The following is a 5,253-nucleotide window of genomic DNA, read 5'->3' on the forward strand; positions in this document are numbered from 1 at the left end:
GGAACTTGGCCCGGAACATCCGGCCTCGCCCGGAACTTCTGGCCCTGCCTGCGCACGGCGACTTGGGCCGAGGCCCGTGTACCCTTTCGCCCCTTAGACTATATATACTCTTCTCCTACCTATGTTTTATGGTTAGCAAAGGAATAGCTCGTATTTCGTGTGAGAGCTTTGCTCATCCACTTGGTTACCTTCTCCTCGGAGACCTCCTACGGAGAAGATTCCTCAAGCGGATTCAAGACCCCTTTATGGGAAGAACCTCAAGACCTCCTTTCGGAGAAGACCAGCTATCTTTGTATCGTTCCTAGTTGATCGTGGATCTTGTATCTTCCTTTGTGTTCGTGGATCTAGCGCATGTGTGATCATACTTGTTGGTTGAGTGTTTTCTTGTGTTTTCCACGTGTTTTCCCTTGTTTCCCTCCCCGTGTTCTTCGTGTTCATCGCGGGATCCGCTCCTTTCGTGAAAGATCGGCCGATTAGGGTTCCTATCCTACATCAAACCATGTACCAAACATAGACCAAAACATCTATGAACACAATAAATACGACTACCACATGAACGAGTAAATAGGGATGATAAGATCATATTCTCCAATAGGCCAGGCTAAAGCTGCCTCCGCAGCCTTCTTCTTGGCGGCGGTGGCGTTAGCCATGAGGCCGATGTCGGGGAACTAGTCGACACCAAGACGATGACAAAGAAGGAGCAGTCACGCAGAGACGCTCTCCAAAAACCTTATCACCGGTCTCTCAGTGCAGGATCGCAAAAGGCAGGGTTCTGAAGGCCTGCTCTCCTGAACGGCCATGCACACGGTTGACGAAATGACACCACCGAAAGCATCAATAGTGAGAGGAATAGCAGAATGATGGCTAGGGTTGTGTGCGAGTAGGGAACGAGAGTGTCGACTGGATTTGAGAGTCAAGATTTGAGATATGTGGCTACCGGGCACAATATATGAGGGGCGTGTCTGGACGCGTCCGTAGACATATAAGGGGACGAATTTGCCAAATCTGACTGTATCAGCGAGTGATGTGCTGGTAGAACGGGGAAGTCGACCTAGAATGAGACGTGCTTGAGTGACCACTAGAACAATCGAGGTTTTGAGCCGTTATTAGTGAATAATATTTATATTATGAGCTCAAAAAAATTCAAATTCAAAATTTGTTTAATTTTTTGGACATTAAAATGCCGAGAGTTTTGAGGTTTTTTTGAATACCGGATCTTCCGGCAGCTACCCGAAAGAACAAAATTGAGAAAGAAAAAGCATTTGTGGTGACTGAAATTCGAGTTCATGCGGAAGTAATGCTTGCTTACGTTTTTGCTACTCCAGAATACTCAACAATCTACTCCCACTTACTAGTACTAGCATTATATTTCCCAACTCAAAAAAAGGAGCATTATATTTTCACTCACCAAGATATTGATTGCTCTGGTAATTACTAAGGAAAAAAAAGGAATATCCTTTTACTTGTGCAAGGTTGGTTCGCTGCACGGTCAAAAGCAGTGCAGAGGCTTCTGCCACCCTTGCAACCGTAATCGCAGTGACCAGGATACCCATCCAACCTGAGATGAGCACACATGAAAACTGGGCATGTTTGGTCTGCATCATATATGATACATACACTCCCTCACTGATTTTTCGACCGTCGGTGATGATCGTTATTCCTCCTTCCCCTAGTGCATACCAAAGGTGTGGCATAATGAGAAGAAGGAGAAACGACCCCCACGACAACAGTCGGGATTCTTCTTCTCTCATATATATATGGTGCAGACTTTCTCCCTCACTCATTTGTTGACTATCATGTATGGAGCCTTGACAGACTTAAAGTCAACCTGAAATGTCGTTTAATTATTTTTCTAGAAAATCTAGGTCACTCGATATTTTCTACATATTCTAGCACAAGTCATGCCAAAATTCACGAAAAAATCCGGCATGACCTTTGCTAAAAAAGGACATATCGAGCGCCTAAAATTTACCGGAACGGAAATTAATCAACACTCCGGCAAAACATAGGCCACTCGGAGGTGTAACCTGCAAACATGGTCGGCCACTTGGCAAAGCACATATCCTATTTGAGCAACAGAAGATATACATGTTTATGTCTACATCATATGAGCATTCAAACTTGATGGTCATTGCATTTCAATGGTTCAAAATATAAAAAAAACATTTCAAAATGTCTTATAAGACTCATATTGACATGGAGATTTGGCAGGTCTCACCTCGAGGTCGGAGGGGGTTGGTAACCGGGACGACTACGGTGATGATGGAGCGGCTGCTTGATTTCTGCAAAAATAAAAACCCTATAAACTATCAACTAATCAAATGCATGCGCCTTACATAGTGCTCTCCAATTTGAGCATTCAAAGTAGGAGTAGTTTTCCAATTTGAGCATTCAATAAGCAAAACCAAATCGTAAAATAAATTAGTATACAAATTAGCATGTATTCAATAAGCAAAACTAAATCATTTCTTTCGTCCATACATCTTTGAATATTATCACTAACACATATCGAATAGTATCATACATATAACATTACTAATATTGCTAAAACCCTAGCGAACGATGGGTATCGGCACGCACGGTGGACACCCAAAGAGAAGGAATCATCACAGGATCATAGCTCCAGTGAGATCCCTAAAGAACCTGCCAGGTATTGGAAAACCTGCCCTCCAACGCAACCATGTAGCGACGGACGTGCTCTTCCTCCTCGCTAACACAGTGACGTACCACCTCCACGAGGTCCACAAGCCTCGGCACCGTCACTGGCCACGCGACCGCCACCAAATAAGGTTCGGGTCAACGACGGGTTGGCTCCTCACCAAGCTGCGCCCCTCGAAAGGTAGCACCTTCCAGTACCAGCCCGGCGGAGCCCAGTCTCGGACATGGCCCCTCTAATCAAGCAGGTCTCATTTGCCGAGTCGACGACGAGGATGCGGGATAGGCATTGTCGACGTGGATGCGAGAATAATTGCTTTAATTAAAAAAAACTATTTCTATTAATTTTCTTACTAAAAATAAACTAGTTCTATAGTAAAATTTGAATTAGATCATCAAATCTCATATACCTAAATTTTCTTACTAAAAATAAACTAGTTTTATTAATTCAACTACTTCAACTAAGCACTTACTATAAATAAAATAAACTAGTACTTAATAAAAAAATAAACTAGTTTAACTAGTTCTATTAATTTTCTAACGAATCCTATTAAACACTTACTAAAAATAGTAAAAAAGACTATATTGATTTTTTTTCTATAAACTAAACACTACTGCCCTAAATTAACATCTACTTAAGGCCCGTTCGGAAATCCACCAACTCCCAGAATCTGTGGAGTGGCTGTTGGCTCGCTCCAAAATTTTGAGCTACAGCTCGGTCCGCTCCTGGAGCGGAGCGTGGAGCAGAGTGAAACCGAACGGGCCTTTAGTTACCTAACCTACTTCCCTAACTCAAAAACATCTAATTAACAGTACCACTACTGTCCTAACCTAATTAACATCTACTTAGTAACCAAATTAGTTAACCAAACATCTACCAAACATCTAATTAACCTAGTTAGTAAACCAAATTAACCTAGCTAGTTCACTTAGTTCAACTTAGTTAACCTAATGAACTAAATTCACCTAAGTTAATTAACCCAGAGGGAAGAGGAGTACCTCTCGGTGGAGGACGACCGACGTTGGGGGGGGGAGGAGGCCGGTGCGGGGGAGGGTGGCTAGCGGGGAGGAGAGCCGGCGCAGGCAAGGGCGGTCGGCGGGAGAAGACCGGCGCGGGGGACAACGACGCACGGGGGAGGGCGGCAGCGACAGCGCGCGGTGGAGGCACGCGGGAGTGAGAGTGTGTGAGGGGGGAGTGAGGTCGAGTGCAGGCCGTTGGTGTGGATAAGGAGCCCGTAGTAGTAGCGCTTCCTACATAAAAGCGCTACTACTATGCCTGACCTGCCGGCAACGGCCTGGCAATTTTAGTAGTAGCGTGTTTTATGAAAACAACGATACTGGTAAGTGCATAGTAACAGCGCTTGCCATGTGCAACCGCTACCGATAAATAGTAGTAGCGTTTTTTTTAAAAAGCGCTACTACTAAGCTTCTGTGTATAGGCATTTCCCTAGTAGTGATATGTCCCCAACCAGAGACCTTCGGAACTGAATGTTGGAGGAACCAACCCAAATATTGTACTCCCTCCGTCCAGAAATACTTGTCATCAAAATGGATAAAAGGAGATGTATCTAGACGTATTTTAGTTCTAGATACATCCCTTTTTATCCGTTTTGTTGAGAAATATTTTCGGACAGAGGGGGTACTAATAAAATGCAACGGCCTCAAGCTACACGTAGTCACGGTTTTGATGGGTAAATTAGCAACTTTTTATTAGTTTATTTAATCCATGATGAATAAATCATCATGATGCTTGGAATAATAGTATGGAGCTCATACCGATATCTAAACAACCATGTATCAAACATAGACGAAAACATCTATGAACACAATAAATACGACTACCACATGAACGAGTAAATAGGGATGATAAGATCATATTCTTCAATAGGCCAGGCTAAAGCTGCCTCTGCAGCCTTCTTCTTGGTGGCGGTGGCGATAGCCATGGGGCCGATGTCGGGGAACTAGTAGACACCAAGACGATGACAAAGAAAGAGCAGTCATGTAGAGACGCTCTTCAAAAACCTTATTGCCGGTCTCTCAGTGCAGGATCGCAAAAAGCGGGGTTCTGAAGGCCTGCTCTCGTGGCCTACTCTCCTGAACATCTGTGCACACGGTTGACGAAATGACACCACCGAAAGAATCAACAGTGAGAGGAATAGCAGAATGACGGCTAGGGTTGTGTGCAAGTAGGGAACGAGAGTGTCGACTGGATTTGAGAGTCCAGATTTGAGATATGTGGCTACCGGGCACAAGATATGAGGGGCGTGTCTGGACGCGTCCGCAGACGTATAAGGGGATGGATTTGCCAAATCCGGCTGTAACAGCGAGTGATGTACTGGTAGAATAGGGAAATCGACTTAGAATGAGACGTGCTGGAGTGACCACCGGAAGAATCGAGGTTTTGAGCCGTTATTAGCGAAGAATATTTATACTATGAGCTCAAAAAATTCAAATTCAAAATTTGTTTAATTTTTTGGACAGTAAAATGCCGAGAGTTTTGAGATCTTCCGGACCTACCCGAAAGAACAAAATTGCGAAAGAAAAAGCATTTGTGGTGACCGAAATTCGAGTGCATGTGGAAGGAATGCTTGGTTGCGT

This window comes from Triticum aestivum, chromosome 1A, assembly GCF_018294505.1.
Source record: "Triticum aestivum cultivar Chinese Spring chromosome 1A, IWGSC CS RefSeq v2.1, whole genome shotgun sequence".
In the NCBI taxonomy this organism is placed as follows: domain Eukaryota; kingdom Viridiplantae; phylum Streptophyta; class Magnoliopsida; order Poales; family Poaceae; genus Triticum; species Triticum aestivum.